The sequence below is a fragment of the Microcebus murinus genome, chromosome 1, assembly GCF_040939455.1.
Source record: "Microcebus murinus isolate Inina chromosome 1, M.murinus_Inina_mat1.0, whole genome shotgun sequence".
Lineage (NCBI taxonomy): Eukaryota > Metazoa > Chordata > Mammalia > Primates > Cheirogaleidae > Microcebus > Microcebus murinus.
The window spans coordinates 101,439,764-101,462,541 of record NC_134104.1 but is presented as its reverse complement, the minus strand read 5'-3'; the positions used below and the strand labels follow the sequence as shown (position 1 = coordinate 101,462,541).

Sequence of the window (22,778 nt, the reverse complement as noted above, 5' to 3'; positions counted from 1 at the left end):
ATATATTTACTGAGCTTTGATAATGCAAAATATAGAATATTACTGTTACCCCAGAAATCTCCGTCATAAACTTCTCAATTATTCCTTGCTTGTAAGCCCCTCAGAGGTGTCCATAGTTTTGATTTTCTTCTGCCATAGATCAGTTTTCATGTGAATGGAAACATATAATATGTAACTTTTTATTTAAGGCTTTTAAAAAAAATCAGCATGATACTTATGAGATTCATCCATGGTGTGTCAGTAGTTCATTTCTTTTTATTGTTGAGTAGTATTCTATTATATAGATAAATCACATTTTTTCTAAAATTTTCTGTAGGTGTAATTATATAATAGTATTCTTTTGCATATGGCTTCTTTCAGTTAGCATAATGCTTTCATCTGTGTATCAATACCTTTTCCTTTTTGTTGCTGAGTAGTGTATGTGCCACAGTTTATCTATTTTCCTATTGATGAATGCTTTGGATGTTTCTGGGCTTGGCTATCATGAATAAAGCTGCTATAAACATTTGTTTTACAGTTCTTTTCATGAATATCTGTATTCTTTTCTCTTAAGTAAATAACCTAGTAGTAGAACTTCTCAGTCTAGGGTAGGTATCTGTTTAGTTTTACAAGAAACAGCCAGATAGTTTTCCAAATGGTTTTCTAAAGTAGCTGTGTCATTTTATATTCCCACCAATATTGTATGAGAGTTCCAATTATCTACAATCTTACCAATACTTGGTGGGGTTAGTGTTTTCATTTTAGCCAGACTGGTGAGTATGTAGAGGTATCTCATAGTTTTTAATTTGCATTTATAGTTTAAGCTTTTGTGTTTATATCTATTATATATCTCAAATTAATTTTTTTATGGTGTAAAAAAATTATGGTGTAAAATTATGGTGTAAATTTACATGTAAAAACATGTAAATTTACCCTGTTAATTTTTAAGTGTATATTATAGTATTGTTAACTATATGTACATTGTTGTATTAATACAATAGTTCTCTAGAACTTTTTCATCTGGCTTGACTCTCTAGACATTGAACAACAATTCCCCATTCCCCCCCGCCCCCCCCCCCGGACCCCAGCCTATGGCAACTGCCATTCTACTCCTTTTTCTAGTAGTTTGGTTATGTTAGATACCTCATATAAGTAGAATCATGCAATATTTGTTGTTTTATGGTTAGCTTATTTCTGTTTTACTTACTATAATATCTTCAAGATTCATCCATGTTGCAGCATATGACAAATTTTATTTTTTAAGTCTGCATAATATTCCTTTGTATGTATGTATGTGTGTGTGTGTGTGTGTATGTATGTATATATATATATACACACACACACACCCCCCACCCCATATTTTCTTTATCCATTCATAGACTGATCAACACTTAGGTTGATTCCATGTCTTGACTATTGTGAGTAATGCTTCAATGATCATGGTATGCAAACATCTCTTCAAGACCCTGCTTTCAATTCTCTTGGAACTGAATCCCACCCAGAAGTAGAATCTAGAAGTAGATCACATGGTAGTTCTATTTTTAATATTTTGAGGACTGTTTTCCATAGGCAGTTTTCCATACTGTTTTCTATAGCAGCCAGACCATTTTATAATATCACTAATAGTGTGCAAAAGTTCTAGTTTCTCCACATCTTTGCCAACACTTTTTATTTATTTATTTGAGAGCGGCCATCTTAATGAGTGATATCTCATTGTGTTTTTTTGATTTGCATTTTTCTGATGCTTAGTGATATTGAGCCTCTTTTTTTCATATGTTTATTGGCCATATGTTTGTTGGGTATTTCTATATCTTCTTTGGAGAAATGTCTAAGTTCTTTGTCCAAGTTCTTTGTCCATTTTTTAATTGGGTTATTTATTTTTTATTTACTTATTTATTTATTTATGAGAAAGAATCTTGCTCTGTTTCCTGGGCTAGAGAATGATAGCATCATCATAGTTCATTGTACCTTCAAACTCCTGGCCTCAAGTGATCATCCTGTCTCAGTCTCCTGAGTAGCTGGGACTATAGGTACCTACCACCATCCCCAGCTAATTTTTCTATTTCTTGTAGAGACAGAGTCTCACTCTTGCTCAAGCTGGTCTTGAACTCCTGACTTCAAGCAATCCTTCCACCTTGGCCTCCCAAAGTGCTAGGATTACAGGTGTGAGCCACCATGCTGGCCTGTTTGTTTTTTATTGAGTTGTAGAACTGCTTTGTATGTTCTGGATATTAACCACTTATCTCGTGTATGCATTGCAAATAATCTCTCCCATTCGGTAGGTTGCTTTTTATAATTTGTTGATTATTCCTTTTGCTGCACAGAAGAGTTGATGTAGTTTAAGATGTCTGTTTTTGCTTTTGTTATCTGTGCTTTTGGTGCCATATCTAAGACACGACATTGCCCATTCCAGTATCAGGAGGCTTTTTTCTCCTCCTTTTTTTTCTAGGAGTTTTATGGTTTCAGGTCTTACGTTCAGGTGTTCAGGTCTTTATTCTGAGGATTTTTTTTTGTTTTTGAGAAAGTGTCTTGCTCTGTTGCCCTGGCAAGAGTGCAGTGGCATCATCATAGCTCACTGTAACCTCAAACTCTTGGGCTTCAGTGATCCTCCTGCCTTAGCCTCACAAATAGCTGGGATTACAGGTGTACATCACTATGCCCAGCTAACTTTTTCTATTTTTGGTAGAGATGGGGTCTCGCTCTTACTCAGGCTGGTCTCGAACTCCTGACCTCAAGCAGTCCTCCTGCCTCAGCCTCCCAGAGTGCCAGGATTATAGGCATGAGCCAGTGCACCTGGCCTTTGAGTTAGTTTTTGTATGTGGTGTAAGATCAGGGTCCATCTTTTGGATATAGATATCCAGTTTTCTCACCATTTATTCAAGAAAGTAGCTTCTACCCATCTTACAGTCTTAGCACCTTTTCCAAGATAATTTGACCATATAAATATGACCATATAAATTTGACCATATAAATTTGACCAAATAAATACTGGAGGATTTATTTCTGGGCCCTCCATCCTGTTCCATTGGTATATATGGCTGACTTTATGCTAGTAACATACTGGTTTGATTACTGTAGCTTTGTAATATATTTTGAAGTCACTAAATTTGAGGCATTCAGCTTTGTACTTCTTTTTCAAGGTTATTTTGGTTAGTTGGAGTCGTTTCCATATGATTTTCTGTCAGATTCCATCTGAATTTTAGGATTTCATTTTCTATTTCTGCAAAAAATGTCATTGGGATTTTGATAGGGATTGCATGGAATATGTAAATTGCTTTGGGTAGTTATAGACATTTTAGCCATTTTAGGTCATCCAATCCATGAACAAGGGGTGTTTTCCATTTAATTGTGTCTTCTCTAAATTCTTTCAGCAGTGTTTTATAGTCTTCAGTGTAAAAGTCTTAAATAAGCATTTTATTCTTTTTGATGCTGCTATAAATGGGATACTTTTCTTAATTTCATTGTTTATTGTTAAAGAAACACAACTGATCAGTATTGTTTTTGTGTCCTGCAACTTTGCTGAATTCATTTATTAGATCTAATAGTTTATGAGTATATATGTATAGTCTTTAGGGTTTTATACATACAAGATCATGTCATCTGTGAACATAGATAATTTTACTTTTTTCCCCCAATTTGTGGATGTCTTTTATATCTTTTTGTTCACTAGGACTTCAGCACTATGCTGAATGAAGTGTTGAGAATGGGCATTCTGGTCTTCTTCCTGATCTTAAAGGAAAAGCTTTTAGTTATTCACTATGGAGTATGATGATGGCTATGGGCTTCTCATATATTACTTTTATTATGTTGAGGTAATTTCTTTCTATTACTATTTTATTGGGTGTTTTTGTCATAAAAGAATATTGAATTTTGTTAAATGCTTTTTCTGCATCAATTGATGTGACCATGTGATTTTTGTTCTTCATTTTGTTAATGTGTTGTATTAGGCTGGGTGTAGTGGCTCATGCCTGTAATCCTAGTACTCTTGGAGGCTGAGGCAGGAGGATTGCTTGAGGTCAGGAGTTGGAGACCAGCCTGAGCAAGAGTGAGACCCTGTTTCTACAAAAAATAGAAAAAATTAGCTGGGTGTGGTGGTGTATAGCTGTAGTTCTTGCTATTTAGGAGGCTAAGGCAGGCGAATCACTTGAGCACAGGAGTTTGAGGTTTCAGTGAGCTTTGATGACACCACTGTACTCTACCCAGGGCAACAGAGTGAGACCTTGTCTTAAAAATAAAATAAAATAAAATAAAAATAAAAGTATAATGTGTTGTATTATATTTACTGATTTTTATATGTTGAATCATCCATGCATTGCAGAGCTAAATCCCTGGTGTATCATCAGGTCATGGTTTATGAATTTCTTTATGTGCTGTTGAATTCAGTTTACTAGTATTTTGTTAAAGATTTTTACATCAATATTCATCAGAGATTTTGGCCTATAGTTTTTGTGTAATTTTTGTCTGTCTTTGGTCTCAGGGTAATGCTGGCCTCATAAAATGAGTTTGAAAGTGTTCCCTCCTCTTCAATTTTTGGAAGATTTTGAGAAGAATTGGCATTAATTCTTTAAATGTTCAGTGGAATTCTCCAAAGAAACTGTCTGCTCCTGGTCTTTTGTTTGTTGGGAGATTTCTGATTGCTGATTCAATCACCTTACTAATTATAGCTGTGTTCAGATTTTTTGTTTCTTCATGATTCAGTCTTAGTAGGTTGTATGTTTCTGGGAATTTATGCATTTCTTCTAGGTTATTCAGTTTGTTGGCATTCTTAGTAGTCTCTTATAATCCTTTTAATTTTGTAGCATCTGATATAATGTCTCTTCTTCATTTCTGATTTTAGTTATTAGAGTCTTCTCTTATTTTTTTCTAATCTAGCTAAGTGCTTGCTAATTTCGTTAATTTTTTAAAAATACTATTAGTTTTGTTGATTTTTTTCTAAAGTTTTTCTTTTCTCCATTTCATTTATTTTTTCTCTAATCTTCATTATTTTCTTTCTTTGGCTTACTTTTGGTTTAGTTTGTTTTTCTTTTTGTAGTTCCTTGAAGTGTGAAGTTAGATTGTCAAGATGAGATTTTTCTTTTCTTATAATGTATATTTTATGCTATAAGTTTTCCTCTTAGTACTGTTTTTGCTGTTTCTTATAACTTTTTTTTTTTTTTTTTTTTTTTTGAGACAGAGTCTCACTTTGTTGTCCAGGCTAGAGTGAGTGCCGTGGCGTCAGCCTAGCTCACAGCAACCTCAATCTCCTGGGCTTGAGTGATCCTTCTGCCTCAGGCCTCCCGAGTAGCTGGGACTACAGGCATGCGCCACCATGCCCGGCTAATTTATATATATATATATCAGTTGGCCAATTAATTTCTTTCTATTTATAGTAGAGACGGGGTCTCGCTCTTGCTCAGGCTGGTTTTGAACTCCTGACCTTGAGCAATCCGCCCACCTCGGCCTCCCAAGAGCTAGGATTACAGGCGTGAGCCACAGCGCCCGGCCTCTTATAACTTTTAATATATGTGTTTTCATTTCTCTCAAGGTATTTTCTTATTTCCCTTGTGATTTTTCCTTTGATCCATTGGTTGTTCAGGAGTGTGTATTTTAGTTTTTACAAATTATGGATTTTAAGGTTTTCCCACTGCTATTGATTTATAGTTTTATTTCATTGTGTTAGGAAAAGATATTTGGTACGATTTCAGTCTTATTAATTTTAGGGCTTTATACATATAAAACATTGTATATTTTTGTGGCCTAACATGTAATCTATCCTGGAGATTTTGTTTCTTGTGTGCTTGAGAAGAATGTGTATTTTGTTGCTGGTTAGTGGAGTGTTCTGCGTTATGTCTGTTAGGTCCAGTTGATATGTTGTTATGTCTGTTAGGTCCAGTTGATAGTGTTGTTTAAGTCTTCCGTTTTCTTATTTATGTTTTGTCTTGTTGTCCTGTCCATTATTGGAAATGGAATTTTGAAATCTCCTACTCTTATTATGTTATTAAATATTTCTGCCTTCCATTATGACAATATTTGCTTCATATATTTGGGTACTCTGATGTTAGGTGGATATATATTAATATCTTCCTAAAGATATATCTTCCTAAAGAATGGACCTATTTATCATACATAATGATCTTCTTTGCCCCTTCTGACAGTCTTTGACTTACAGTTTATTTTGTTTAAGTATGGCCACTTCTTTTCTGGTTACCATTTGTATGCATTATCTTTTTCCATCTTTTTTTTTCATCATACATTGTCTTTACATCTAAGATGAGTCTCTTACAGAGAACATATACTATAGTTGCATCTTGTTTTTTGAAAAATCCATTCAGCTACCCTATATGTTGTTTTGTTTGGGGAATTTAATCCACGTACATTTAAAGTAACTGTTGATAAAAGAGGAGTTGCTGTTGCCATTTATTAATTGTTTTCTATCTTGTAGCTATTTTATCACTCTTTGCTTGCTGTCTCCTTTTGCGTTTTATTTTTTATACTGATATACTTTGATTTCTTTCTCATTTTCTTTTGTATATGTTCTATAGGTATTTTCTTTGTGGTTACCATGAGGCTTACCTGAAACATCTTTGTTTTTTTTTAAATTTTTAATTTTTTTGAGACAGTGTCTTGCTTTGTTGCCTGGGCTAGCGTGAATGCCATGGCATCAGCCTAGTTCATAGCAACCTGAAACTCCTGGGCTGAAGTGATCCTCCTGCCTCAGCCTCCCAAGTAGCTAGGACTACAGGTGTGAGCCACCATGACTGGCTGATTTTTTGTTTCTATTTTTAGTTCACTTGCTAATTTTTTTTTTTTCTTTCTATTTTTAGTAGAGACAGTGTCTCACTCTTCCTCAGGCTGGTCTTGAACTCTTGAGCTCAAGGAATCCTCCTGCCTCGGCCTCTGAGAGTACTAGGATTACAGGCATGAGCTACTGTGCCCAGCCTGAAACATCTTATTGTCTATTTTAAACTGACAGCAAATAACCTTGTGTACAAAAACTCTAGTCTTTTACATCTTACCACCCTTACTTTATTTTATTGACATCACAGTTTACAATTTATTTTAATGTATTCATTAATAGAATTTTATAGTTCCTGTTTTTTTATGCTTTTGTCTTTTAAATTCTATTCCAGAATTAAAATTGCTTTACGTACCACAATTACAGTGTTATAATATTATATTTACCTTTACCAATCAACTTTATATTTTCATGTGCTTTTGTGTTGCTATCTAGCATCCTTTCATTTCAACATATAGAACTCTTTTTAATATTTCTTATGAGGCAGGTCTAGTGGTAAAAAATTCCCTTAGCTTTTGTTTATCTGAGGAAGTCTTTATTTCTCTTTTGTTTTTTGTAGAGCAGTTTTGTCAGATATAGTATTCTTGTTTGACAGTTTTTCTTTCAGCACTTTCAGTATATTACCCGACTGCCTTCCGACCTGTAAGATTTCTACTGCTAAATCACTGATAATACTATGAAGCTCCCTTGTATATGACAAATTACTTTTCTCTTGCAGCTTTCAAGATTCTCCTTTTATCTTTACTTTTTTTATGTTTGATTTATAATGTGTCTGTGTTGGCCTCTTACAGTTTATCTGTTAGAGTTCCTTGAGCTTCTTGAATTTGTATGCCCATTTGCTTTTTCAGATTTGAGAATTTTCAACCATTATTTCTTCAAATAAGCTTTCTGTCCCTTTCTCTCTTCTTCTTCTTTGACTCCCAGAATGTGTATATTGGTCTGCTTAGTGGTGTCTCATGGTCACTTAGGTTTTCTTCACTTTTATTTGTTCTTTTTTCTTTTTGTTCCTCTGACTCAATAGTTTTAGATGACCTGTCTTTGTGTTTGCTGATAGTTTCTTCTGCTTGACCATGTTGGCTGTTGCCCTCTCTAGTGAATTTTTCAATTTAGTTATTGTATTCACCTCTAGCATTTCTGCTTGGTTCTCATAATTTCTGTCTTTTTTGATAGTCTTATTTTGTTCATGCTTCATTTTCCTTATGTTGTTTAGTTGTCCTTGAGCTTTACAACAATTATTTTCAGTTCATTTTCATGTAATTTATAGGTCTCAATTTCTTTGGGGTTGGTTTCTGGAGATTTATTTTGTTTCTTTCATTGGGTAGGTTTCCTTGTTTCTTTGTTTTCCCTGTGATCTGTCTGTCTATCTATCTATCTATCTATTTTGTTTCTTTCATTGGGCAGGTTTCCTTGTTTCTTTGTTTTACCTGTGATCTGTCTGTCTGTCTATCTATCTATCTATCTATCTATCTATCTATCTATCTATCTATCTATCTATCTATCCATCCATCCATCCATCCATCCATCCATCCATCCATCCATCCATCCATCCATCCATCCATCTATCCATCCAGGCTAAGTTTTATACAGTTGATAGAACATCCACCTTTCCCAATCTTTATGGACGGGCTTGTTATAGGGGAAGTTCTTCACCCAGTCATTCTGGGTAGAGTTCCTAGGAACCCGTGAACCCTCTTTTGGAGGATGTGTTTTATCTGGGCTTTTCTGTGTAATGTCCTATTTAGAGGGTTTTTTTTTTTTTTTTTGAGTTTGTGTTCTTTTATTCCCTCTGGTATCTGTGGTACTTGGGTTCTCTGGTGCTATAGCAGCAAACTGTCCTCTTCTTTATTCTCAGTGGCATGCAGGCAAGCAATGCATGCAAACTCCCCCATTAGCACCCTTAAACAGGTAAGACAGATACTATTCCTTATGGCTGCTCTCTAAAATGCTAGAATGCTGAAATTATGTGCACCATTCTTCTCTCTCACTCTCAAGGGAGACACAAGAAGTTAGGTGTCTATTGATGGCACTGAGTCCCCCCAGCCTCTTTGGTACTATAGTCCCTCTGGTGCCATGGCAATCTGGTCCTGTTTTTTCTTGACTTAGCACACCCAGACATCCACATTATGCTGATTAGCTATTAGTGCTCCAGGTGAGACAGAAACCTTGGATAGCCTTCTGAAATACCAGAACATTAGATGCATGTGCCATGCTTCTCTAGCCCCACCCCTCCAAAAGCCATGAACTGAGCTGAGGTTTGCTGGCTTTGTAAAGACGCAGGTAAAGTAAAATGGCTCTTCTTACCTGTTTGAATGTAGCTGTACTAGGCTTTGTACTTTTGTGGTATGATACAACTTCTAAACTGTTTTCTGAAGTTCTATTTATATTTTTGTTTTGTCAGTGTCTTTTGGGAGAACGAGGGATGAGTCTTCCTATTTTGCCATCTTGCTATCATCCTCAAATTAATGTTTTTGTTTCTTATGGTCATTTTTAAACCTTTATTATAAACTAATTTTAGACTAATAAAATGTTGTAAGAAATAATGTAGAATTTCCTTATACTCCTCATACCACCTCACTTCATACAGTAGTCAAAAGCAGGGCATTAGAATTGCAATACTATGTAACCAGAATACAGATCTTATTTAAATCTCATCAGTTTTCTTATAATAGCCTTTTTCAGTTTCCGGATCCATTCTAGGCACCTACATTGCATTTAGTTGTTATCGCTCCTTAGTCTCCTCCAGTCTTTGAGAGTTCCTTAGTCTTTGCTTCATCTTTCATGACACTTTTGATGAACCTGATATTTATTTTGTAGACTGTCCCTCAATTTGAGTTTGTATGGTGTTTTCTCTGATTAGAATGTGCTATGCATTTTTGGCAATAATACTATAGGAATTGTATATTGAATTGAATTGAATACTACAGGAATTAAATACTACAGGATATTGTATCTTTAGTGCAATTTTTTTTCCATATGGAGGTCTAGCACCATTTTTTAAGTAGTTTCATTTTCTTACTGAGTAGTCTTGGTACCTCTGTTGAAAACCAACTGACCAAATGAATGTGATTCTATTTCTGGATTGTCTGTTTGGTTCTATTGGTCCGTTTATTTTTACACCAGTCTTACACAATTTAGATTATTGTGGTTTTATAGTAATTCTTGAAATCAGGTATTGTTTACATTTCCATGTAAATTTTAGATTCAGCTTGACAATTTCTTTAAAAAATATTGCTGAGATTTTGATTGGAAGTTCATTGAATCAGTAGAATAGGAGAATTGACAACATAATAAATTGAGTCTTCCAATTTATGAACATGGTGTATCTCTTCATTTATCTGGCTTTTCTTTGGTTTCTCCCATCAATATTATGTAGTTTTCAGTGTAGAGGTCTTACACATTGCCTTAGTCAGTTAGGACAGCTTTGACAATATACCATAGATTGGATGGCTTTAATAACATAAATTTATTTCTCAGAGTTCTAGAGTCTGGGAAGTTAGAGATGAGGGTGCCAACATTTTTGGGTTCTGATGAGGACCCTCTTTCTGGTTCACAGATGGTCATCTTGTTGTGTCCTTCTTATGTGATGGAGAACAGAGAGGGGAAGCAAACTCTCTCTTGTCTCTTCTGATAAGGCCACTAATCCCATTATTACCCAAAGGACATCACATTGGGGATTAAGGTTTCAACATATGAATTTTGGAGGGCATAAGATTCAGTCCATACTGTACATCTTTTGTTAAATTTATTTCCACATTTTTGACACTATTGAAAATAGAGTTATTTTAGAATTTTATTTTCTAATTATTTGTTGCCAATATAGGTTAAGTATCCCTTACCTGAAATGTTTGGGACCAGAAGTGTTTTGGATTTTGGATTTTTTTAAATTTTGGAATATTTACATATACATAATGAAATATCTTGGGGAAAGGACCCTAGTCTAAGCACAAAATTTATTTATGTTTCATGTATGCCTTAGCCTAAAGGTAATTTTATATAATATTTTAAATAACTTTGTGCATGAAACAAAGTTTGTGTACATTAAACTATCAGAAAGCAAAGGTGTCAGATGTAGACTTTAGATGCTGGACGTGCATATAGATATATAATTGATTTTGTAATGGTATATTTTTTATATTATATTTTGTACATTTTATATTTTATGTGTTTTTGTATATTTAGTTTGTATCTTATAACCTTGCTACTTAGAAGATGTTTTGAAGATACCTTAGGAATTTCTCTGAAAACAATTATAATACTTGAAAATTGAGAGTTTCACTTGTCTTTTTTGAACTATGTACCATTCATTTAGTTTGCTTAGCTCATTGTAATGTCTAGGAATTCCATTTCAGTGTTGAGGAAAAGTGGTGAGAGTGGGCATTCTTGCCTTCTTTATCTTAGGAGGAAAGTATTCACTTATTCACCTTTAAATATTATAGTAGTTGTAAGTTTATTGTGGTTGTTTTTTATGAGACTGAAGAACTCTAGTGTGCGGAGAATTTTTAGCTCTAGTCGGTATTGATTTTTGTTAAATGTTTTTTCTTTAATTAGTGAGATGATTATGTTTATTTTCTAATACATTTTCATCTTTTTTTGTTCTCACTGATCCTTTGATTTTTTTTGTCTGACTTTGCTAGTCACTACTATATATTGAAGAGCCCATGGTCAGTTTGATTTTCTTTTTATTGCCTAACATGCGTTGAAATAATACGGTCTATTGTGCCATATCCAAAAGACCTATTGTGTATAGGTAGCATTGAGTGGTTTAAAGTGACAGATTTAGTCATGAACTTGGTACTCCCAGCAAATGTTTCCCATTATTATTCACTCTCCGGGCTCTTTTGCATGAATCTTTTTTCTTTGATAAGATTTGTATTTTGCTTTTAATTCAAGAAGTCAGGCCGGGCGCTGTGGCTCACGCCTGTAATCCTAGCTCTTGGGAGGCCGAGGCGGGCGGATTGCTCAAGGTCAGGAGTTCAAAACCAGCCTGAGCAAGAGCGAGACCCCGTCTCTACTATAAATAGAAAGAAATTAATTGGCCAACTGATATATATATAAAAAAAAAAAAAAAAAATTAGCCGGGCATGGTGGCGCATGCCTGTAGTCCCAGCTACCCGGGAGGCTGAGGCAGAAGGATCACTCGAGCCCAGGAGTTTGAGGTTGCTGTGAGCTAGGCTGATGCCACGGCACTCACTCTAGCCTGGGCAACAAAGCGAGACTCTGTCTCAAAAAAAAAAAAAAAAAAAAAAAAAGAAGTCAACTTGAAGACTTTGTGAGTTAAAACTGTATATCCTGTAGACTACAAGTGTGAAGGATGTTAAGGAAGAGATCAATTATTATGTATTAGAGAAAATTATGAAAATTTTATTTACTATTAATAATTATGGTATTACAAGTAGAACAAGTAACAAATATTTATTAATTGGAAGAAGAGTATAACAATTTTATAAAATGCATTTATCTAATAAAATAATGTAATGAAAGTACTTTGTCAACTGGAATGATCAGCATAAATGTTATTTTTTTCTTAAAAATTAATTTTAGTTATTGTGTGTGTTACATATGAGAATATACTTGTGAATTTGCTTCTATTTTATATTTTAACATAACTTTTAAAAAGGTATTTTTAACAGACTTTTAAAAAAGATAATTCTCATTTTCTCCATGTCTTTATCTATCTAAGGAAGAAAGGATAGCATGTCTGATGATCTAATTTTTTCTGGCACCTTTTCTTGAGTATTAAAAAGAAAGATGGGATTGCATTTTAACAATGTAGTATTCTTCATGTTATTTCTTTGACTTGAACAATACTGAATTTTTTTCAACTTAAAAATTAGATTAGCCTCTTTAAAATTATAAGATTACTATTCCACTTCATATGAAAGTGACCAAACAGATGATCCTTATTCACATAAAATATAAGTAGTAAATATCTGGGAATCACAATTAGTTATTATACTGGATGATCTATTCTTTTCTTGTTTATGTGATGTTTTTCTCCTTCTCATACACTCATGCATTGCATTGCTATATTGAATTTTATGCTATTTTCTAGTCAGTGAACAAAGTGAGAGCCCCTTTAGAATTAATTTATTTGTAATCCTTTAATTTTTCCATGAACAGGAACAAATCATTGATAACTCCATTAGAAAACTATTGAGTATATAGTTCAGAAATGCTAGTGTCAGCCTAGGGATATACTTAAATGTGGATTTTGTTCTTGGAAATCCTTTAGTTTTAAAATGAATAGAGTTTGACTTCTGGAATATACAGATCCCTGGAAAAATAGAATATGAGGTAAGAAGAGACTTTATTTAGGGATAGCATTAGTTTTACATTTATTCTTTCTTATTTTCACTTTGATTTTTATTGTGAACATATTAAATATCCCTTTCATATATAAATGTAATATGAAAAACTAATTTATTGTTTAAAGTTTAAATTTATTGTTTAAAGTTAAAAGTTTATTGTTAAAGTTTAAACTATGAAACAGTTACTGAATTTTACTGGGGAGCACTTTAATAAACAAATTTAAACATCTAATTATGAAAATTATAGAAATGACCCAGTTGATTTTCTATTTTTATTTTATTCTTTTATTAATCTATTCATCTTTATTTTGTCTTATATCTGAAAATAAGAACAAAATGTGTGCTTAGAGAGAAATTATTTATTTTATTGAGGACATATCTTAAAAGTCAAGAAGTGAAGCTGCTTGGTAATGCTATAAATTTAAAACTGTCCTACAGCAAGACAGTACGATGCAAATATGACTTAATAAGATCACAAACTGAATTTCAGTGAAACAACCAAGATTTACATTAAATTAGGAATTTTAAAACCGATTTAGTTTGTTTTACTGAGCATTTGCTTAATAACATTTTGCCTTCTTGCAATCTTTTTAAAGACAATAATTCGTCTGTGAAATGCAGGCACATCTTCAGTAGAAAAATTGAAAGCAACAGCTCACTTTCTGAAACCACACATAGAGCGATATAAAGAAATATTTCAGCTCTACAAAATTTAATAAATCATCCCATTTCCTAATTTGATCATATTAGATGCTGATGTGGAAGAAGCATTTCAAATACCATCTTCTCATTAATATACATCAGTCTGGGGAATAGAATGGAATACTTATGCAGAGATGTCACAGTTACTGTTTTTTAGTTTACTAAGTGGAACAGGTTGATGTGATACTGGGTGCTATTTGTCAATGTCTTGTTAAAATGGTTTGGGTCGAGTTATGGAGTCCAGAAAGACGGCGGCTGATAAATCAAAAGTGGATTGAGTGGACAGGAGGCAGTGATTGATACTGTGACAGGATATGAAGAAAGGAACCTTGATACAAGCATGCATTATATTGAATATGAGAAAGAAAATGGCCCTGGAGTATGGATATTATTCAAGGAAATGAGAATAATATCAGCCTGAAAATATTGCTGGGTGAAATTAGGATAGTTCTTATTAGAGCATAATACCTTGCTAGAATGTTAGGGATAAAATTATGTAAAATTTATGTGAGAAGAATATTTAACCTATGATTGAAGACTCTTTGAAGAGTATTCATTGTTTACGGTAGTTTTAGCTTCATTTTCCCCAAATTAATTATTAAACCATGTGTTTATAACATCTTAACTCCCAGTAAAAATAAAACATTTCTTCTTTCAGATTATCTTAAAAAGTATCTATCTTCACATCTTGATTTTATATAATTACAGTATTTAGAGACCCAAATTATATGTGTAAATAGTGTTTTATTATAGCTGATTTTGACTTATAAAATTACATCATTAACTTTAAGTGAAAATCTGTATTGCATAGTTTTCAGCATCTTTTAGATTAGTCATTTTGAATGGCAGATGAAAGATCCCTGACAGATGAGCCATTTCACAAAGATCAAGGCTGTATATACTGAATATTCTTTTGCTGAATTATCAGTGAAATGTTAGTTGATGTCAGGGAGTTCTTGGTGGGAATCTTTTGATTAGTCTGACTTTTGTCCTTGACAGTGTGTAACTAGGAAGAACTTTCTTTTGCTCTTTCACTGGAAGAGTTCTATATCTAACACTGGCAGAAAAAGAGGTTCTTTGGAAAGGTATTCAATTAACTTTTAATTATGTGGTCTATGAAAGACAAAGAGATGTGGAGTTGCCACATAATTGTAATCATAATTCTGGGATTTTTTTTTTATGTATAGTGTCTTTTCTTTTCCTTACATACTTACACTTTATGATGTAATTTCTGTTAAGTGTGTAACAATAAACATTTGAAATGAGACATTGTGAAATGTTTACTTGAATCCTTAGTGATAATTCATTGATAATTTTTTTCTAGCCTTTTGTGTTATAAAGATTCAGGTAAATGTGAGTGTAGTATTCCTGGATTCCTTAAAACTAATTTAATTACATAAAAGTTATTTTTGGTTTATCATCTCAATATTTGGTAAACTAACATCACTGTACCAACTAAATAACAATATTGGAACTTAGTAGAAGTTCTTAACTGTGCTGTTTACTGCCACAGATTGTTTTATGAATCCCAAATATGATTTGCATATTTAAATAGATAGTCCTTTCCAAAGGAGTTTCCCTTCTAATTCATTCTTCACATGGTAGCCAAAAGCAAATCTGATAGTACCTCCTTTATTTCAGCAGTTTAGAATAAATCCAAAATGTTGATGAGGGCTGCATTTCCTCTGTGATCTGACTCCTACCTGCCTTTTCAATCATGTCTTTACAATCCTAGTCATACTTAGTTTTTCAATAGTTCTTTTTTTCTGTCTCAGGACCTTAGAAGATATGGTTGCTTCTGCTCAAAATGTACTTTCCTCCTACTCATTATCTCTAATTTATTAATATCTTTTAGGTCTGTACTTAAAGGCATTTCTTTGGAAGGCCTTCTTATCCATCCAGACATGGATACATTCTTCAGCCATTCATAGTACTCATAGCTCATAACCCAAGATTTTAGCAAGCATGCTAGCCTACTTACTGTTACAGAAACATGGATATGCACTCAGTTTTATTAATTTTCAATGTACAGATTGAGCTTTAAACTTGATAGTAATCACTTCTCAATTGATCTCATTTCTATCATGTAGAAACTAATTTGAAATTTATAGGAGGCGACGTTAAAGACATATTAGAAATAGCATGGAAAGTGCTCTGGATCAGCCTTTTTGAGGCTTGGTGTCTTCATCTATAAAGTGAGTATTGGACTCATTCTATTTCTAATTTGTTTCTAAATTGCATGGGAATAAGTTTCATGATGTATAGTCATTTAAACAAAAAATTAGTTTTTAAATATTTTTCAGTTTTGGTTTTTTTTTTTTTAAACTAATGGATGTACCTGCTATTTTGCCATGTTGCCATGCTCTAAAAGAATGATAATTAAATCTATTTAAATGAACTGAACAGTATATTATTGCCTACTTGGTCAGCTTCTACTTGCTTCCTACCAAGTTCTAGTTTGGTTTATGCTGAGCTAAATGGTTTCTTTCTCTTTTGTGCATTTACATTGGAAATACTCTTCTTATGTGAGTTTTTGTTTATCTCAAAATCTCTTATTTATCTCTTTGTTTATCTCATCTTATAACTTTTGGAGGTGGCTATGAGGTCCTGGAGAGGTATGGATGTAGAATTTTTAGGGCTAGAAGGTTATTTTAGATTATTTCTTTTAGATGAGAAAGATGAGACTAAAGAAAATGACCAAGGTAACCAAGTAGTGGTAGCAGAAATGGTTCTTTGAGTGTGTGGGGGGCAAGGTTTTTTTTTTCTTTCCCCTTCTTGTTTTTCAATGGGTGATCAAGCAGAATCCACAGAAGATATGAGAAAATTCTGGAAGAGCAAAACTGGGCAACATTATTCTTAGATAATGTGAAAGTAAGCTGTCTGCTTAAGGATGATGAGTGTAAAATGAGTCTCACATATAAGTACAAGGGATTACCAATTCAAGTTTTAAGAATCTGCTCTATTCATGTAAGGAGAGTGAAATGTGTGTTTCTACATCCTTTTATTTACTTGGGTAAATAAAATTTACAAAATTTTTATAAATAAAATTTACCAATATTTATAAAATTTGTCTAAAATGAAGAAGCCCAGGCCATGAGTCTAACTCTGGATACAGTTAGCTTTTATTCAGGTCACTATTTTTATTAATATTTCCTTGACTGGAATTGGCAGTAGTTTTACGTTGACATTCAAAACAGATGGACTTTTAATTATTAATTTTAAGAAATTAATGAGCTCATTTAAAAAACTGGGTACTGGCCGGGTGTGGTGGCTCACGTCTGTAATCCTAGTACTCTGGGAGGCAGAGGCGGGTGGATCACTCAAGGTCAGGAGTTTGAAACCAGCCTGAGCAAGAGCGAGACCTTGTCTCTACTAAAAATAGAAAGAAAATAATTGGCCAACTAAAAATATATAGAAAAAATTAGCAGGGCATGTTGGCTTATGCCTGTAGTCCCAGCTACTCGGGAGGCTGAGGCAGTAGGATTGCTTGAGCCCAGCAGTTTGAGGTTGCTGTGAGCTAGGCTGACGCCATGGCATTCTAACCCAGGAAATAGAGTAAGACTCTGTCTCAAAAAACAAACAAACAAAAAAAAGCTGGATACTGTTCCTTTACCCCACCTCTACTTCTTTGTCAAGTTACTTTAATTAGAATTTTTATATAATATGTGCTCCAAATTTGGTAAAAGTAAACCATTACATATTATTTATGAAGTCACCAAATTTTTGAATAAAAGATACAGTGATTCATATTGAATAAAAGATTTTATGCAGGTCTATAGTATTAGACTGATTAAAGAAATGAGCACTATTTTTTTTTTTTTTTTGCTACTTTGTTTTAAAATGATGCCCTTGCACTTTTCAATTATTTTACATTAGTTTTGAGATGTTAAAGTCATAATTTGTTGTTTAGGTTCAAAAATTAACTAGTTGTCCTTACCTTCACATTAGTGAATTTAGAATACCCAAGTTCTTATGAATAGTTGGCAGAACAACTGTATTCTCTAATGGCAAACTAGATGACTTTTTCATAGACATTTTTTCTCAGCTTTTTAAAATTGCACTGTCATTCTAGTTCCTCAATTCTTCTTTTATTTTTTTTTAACAGTACTTTAAGTTGCTGCTTTTTAGTTTGTCAATTTTTGACTCTTATTGGAGCACTTTGCTGCTCAGCTACAATCAGGGCCCAGATTTCTACGTAGGAGGGCAACTGAGTTGTGGGGTCTCCTAGCTGGGAACTCCAGAGTTGACTGAATGGACCCTTTATTGCTTAACTAAGTTAGGGCTACTTTTCTGGTTTTCAGCCAAGTTTCACTGTTGTACAGAGTGGGGACATGACCCTAAACTAGCTGAGTACATGATCTGTCCATTTTGATTTTCCATAGCTCTTCTTCACTGGTACAGATAACCAGAAATTGACTGTACTTCTTTATGCAGTATTTAGCACAGTATCAAGTCAGAGACATTTAATTTGTGCTTTTGATGGAGGTGATTTTGTTTTGGCAGCACTAAATTTCTTGCCATCTATTTCTTTTGTCTCATTTATAGTAGAATGACAGAAGATCAAGAGAACTCTATGTAGGGAATGCTTTGTTTCTTTGGTAGAGCCCAGGCCAGAGTCTACTTAGGGTAGCTTATGATAGGCACTACTATTGGAGATAACTGACTGCTAAGGGGTTTTATTGGGTGGTTCCTTGAATGTGACAGACACTTGAATCTAGTCCCTGCTCTCGATGAGCTTATTGTCATAAGATTTCCTTTTTATTTTTTGTCTGTGTCTTTGTCTACTTTTTTGCATCATTGTGGTATGAACAACTATAGGAAATAATGTTTCCTATATCCCATTATGTATTCATATAGATAAGGATACTTTATTGAGAATGAAATTGTTATTTCATTAATAATAATAATAATTATTATTAAAATAATAATAATTATTATTTTCCCCCACTTATTCCTATGAAATTGCAGAATTTTAGAATCTTGCCAAGATATTGATAATAATTTCTTAAAAGATTTAAATAATTTCAAAGTAGGCAACTGTTCTGTATTTTTATAATGGTGTTGATTATAAGTAAAGGATTCTTTAATTTTTTTTTTTTTTGGTTTCTTTTGTATTTCACTCATTGGTGAGAAAAGACCAATAGAGCAGTAGTCCTCAACTAGAGCAGTAGTGCTCAACCTTTTTGGCAACAGGGACCAGTTTCATTGAAGACAATTTTTCCACGGCCAGGGAGATGGTTTCAGGATGGTTCCAGTGCATTACATTTATTGTGCACTTTATTTCTATTATTATCACCTTGTCGCTTGCCACTCACTGACAGGGTTTTGATATGAGTCTGCAAACAATTAATTTATTATTATCTCTGTGTAGTCAAACCTCTTTGCTAATGATAATCTGTATTTGCAGCCGGTCCCCAGTACTAGCATCACCTCTTCAGCTCCATCTCAGATCATCAGGCATTAGATTCTCAGAAGGAGCATGCAAGCTAGATCCCTCACATTTGCAGTTTACAGTACGGTTTGAGCTCCTATGAGAATCTAATGCCGCTGCTGATCTGACAGGAGGTGGAGCTCAGGCAGTGATTTGAGCAATGAGGAGCAGCTATAAATACAGATGAAGCCTCACTTGCTTGCCCACCACTCACTTCCTGTTGTGTGGCCCAGTTCCTAACAGGCCATGGACCAATATCAGTCCGTGACCCAGGGGTTGGGTACCATAGATCTAGAGTATGTATTTATAAATCTGTTCCTTAAAATGATCATATTTGTTCCATCTCATAAAAACATTCCTTAAATTTGGTGACATTTTGTTATAGTACTTACTATCTACATTTTTTTTGAGAATGAATATTTTATTTTTGTTAGCATATTTATTTTGTGAGTGCTGTAAGACTACAACTGCAGCAGGAAGTGCAAATAATACCATCTGAAATTGCATATTAAGTTTCTTTTTTTTTTTGAGACAGAGTCTCACTTTGTTGCCCAGGCTAGAGCGAGTGCCATGGTGTCAGCTTAGCTCACAGCAACCTCAAACTCCTGGGCTCAAGCAATCCTGCTGCTTCAGCCTGCCGAGTAGCTGGGACTACAGGCATGCACCACCTGGGACTACAGGCATGCACCACCATGCCCGGCTAATTTTTTCTATATATATGTTAGTTGGCCAGTTAATTTCTTTCTATTTTTGGTAGAGACAGGGTCTTGCTCTTGCTCAGGCTGGTTTCGAACTCCTGGCCTTGAGCAATCCGCCCACCTCGGCCTCCCAGAGTGCTAGGATTACAGGTGTGAACCACCGCGCCCGGCCGCATATTAAATTGAATGTTCTTAATAGTGGTGAATTTCAGTGATTTTGTTTTTGTGTGGTTTTTTTAGCACTTAGAATAAACATTGAATTCACAGAGATTAGATATGAAATGAATAGGTAAGGGTGCTTTTTACCAAAACCAATCAGTCTTCCTTTTTAAAGTTAAATATGGAAGGGCATTTTGCATTCTAATTTTCTTCCCTAGATTTATGTTGAAATATATAGTAATTTTTTTCTTCATAGGATTATTGTGACAAGAAGTAAAGAAAGTACTTATTGACATTATCTATTCTATACATTATTTTTTGTTTTTTCCTACAAACTAGAGTTTTTGGAGTTTTCATTGGTTGTTATTCTGTTATTTGTGAAATAATCTATGTTCACTCTCTATCACTACCTCTTGTCTTTGAATCTATACATTATGTGCCAGTTACCTTTCAGCATTATTTTCTAGATGAAAATTCCTAAGTTTTATAATATTAAATAAATTTACTTTCATATTGAAGGCCCCCATTCACTATCTTCATAATAATTTTATTTCACTTACTTGCATTGTCTAGCTCTTGTCAAGAGATGGTTTTGTATTAATACAAAATAGACTTGGGTGGTATTTTCTTTTCTCTTTCCAATATGGGTTCTGTTAATGGCTACTATTATGATTATAGCCCTTTTGACTATAACAGTACATTGGGCATGTTACTTTTCAGGAAACAATATATAATGACTATCAGATCTCTTTCCAGATTTCTTTTATTTTATGAGTAAAGTAATCCTTTTTCATTTATGAGTTTGCCTTATTTGTAATTCATATCTAATCTAGATTTACTTCCATACTATATATGTTTTTCACATGCCCTACTGGACATCTGGGTCGCTCATTTCCACCTTTGTTCTTCTGCCAGTTTCTTCTTAGGTGATGGGTCACATACATACTAAGTGTCATGAAAGTATATTATATTTTGTCATTGTACTATGTGTACTACCCTGTAGTATTTGTAGCCCTTATGATATTGGGCAAGAATAGACTAAAAAGACATAATATTCTTGCTGTCAGAGCTATTACTGCCAACGTGGGTGTCTAGTAGTGTTATTAATAAATAACCTAAAGAGGAAGGGACTCTTCCTGAAAGAGGGGATTTAAAATGACTCTCCTATCATTAAGCTTGAGGAATATTAAGAAAGCAAAGCTTTCAGGTTAAAGATCAGAAAGCTGTAGCATCATGAGCATTTGTATTAATTTGTAAAACTGGTAACTAGAATTTTGCCTCAAGTGTTTTTAAAAAGCAAAGCTTTTTGTAGAAATTAATAAGTATAGATTTGGTGTTTGTTTGTTTGTTTGTTTGTTTTTTTGGAGACAGTCTTGCTCTGTCACCTGGGCTACATATGTGGTGGTGTCAACATAGCTCACTGCAACCTCAGACTCCTGGACTCAAGTGATTCTCCTGCCTCAGCTTTCCAACTGACTAGGATGTATGCTGCCACGCCTGGTTAATTTTTCTATTTTTTGTAGAGATGATGTGGAACTCTTGGGCTCAAGCAATTCTCCTGCCTTCGCCTCCCTAATTACAGATGTGAGCCACTGGACCTGGCCAGCCTTTCCATTTTTTAAGAAAAAATTAAAGAGAATAGTATTTTCTGAAAGAGTAATAGATTAAATATCCTACATCAAGCATTTTTATTTTCTAGGAGGTATTATGGTATAGTCCCTTTAATGCTGCTTCAATTATATATATGTTAAATAGTTGGAATATTGTTTATTATTTTTCTTTTAAATGAAAAATATTTTGGAATTCACTTTTTACTTTTAGTTCTTTAAATTCTTAGAAATCAAAGGTTATACATAACTAGGTTCATGTCTATAAATCAGTAATTTGTCAAAAGTTATTTTTGACGATAGTGATTAGGTGTTATATTACTGTCATAGTATTCTCCTAATTTTTTAGCAGTAATGATCTCTGAAACTCTTAAAGGACATGGAAAACAACTCTTCTTGAATTATGGGTAACAAAGAAGGAAGGAAGCTGATAGAAAAGGCTTCCATGATATCTTTGAGCAATATCAACCAAAGAGGATATTACCAAGCTCTAATTGACTACTTTGGGAAATTAAACTTCACACGGCAAAGCCAAAGGCTCTTAAATTATCATGAATGGTACATGTCTGCTACTTTGCTGGCTTTTGTTATTATTAGCTTTGGAAAAAGCTAAAAATGTGACTCTGTGAATTTGAACAGTTCCCCCCACCTTTTTTTTTAACCTCCAAGTGCCTTATAAGCATGAGGTTACACTTTGAATAACCTCTCTCAGCGGTCTCCAACCTTTTTGGCACCAGGGAATGGTTTCATATAAGACTATTTTTTTTTTCATATAAGACTATTTTTCCATGGTCTGGAGATGGAGGTGGTGGGATGGTTTTGGGATGATTCAAGTGCATTACATTTATTGTGCAGTCAAACCTCTCTGGTAATGATAATCTGTATTTGCAGCTGCTCCCCAGCACTAGCATCACTGCCTCAGACCTCAGGTCATCAGGCATTAGATTCTCATAAGGAGCGCACAACCTAGATCCCTTGCATGCGCAGTTTACAGTAGGGTTGGTGCTCCTGTAAGAATATAATGCCACCACTGATCTGATAGGAGATAGAGCTTTTGGGGAGCAGCTGTAAATACAGATGAAGTTTCCACTGGCTCCCCTGCCACTTACCTCTTGCTGT

At 34.0% G+C, this 22,778-nt stretch overlaps 1 protein-coding gene across 2 annotated transcripts in view; it reads left to right on the top strand.

Moving 5' to 3' along the window:
• RSRC1 (arginine and serine rich coiled-coil 1) overlaps positions 1 to 22,778 on the top strand; it is a 412,093-nt gene that overhangs the window by 16,171 nt on the left and 373,144 nt on the right. The gene's annotated exons all lie outside the window — the stretch shown is intronic.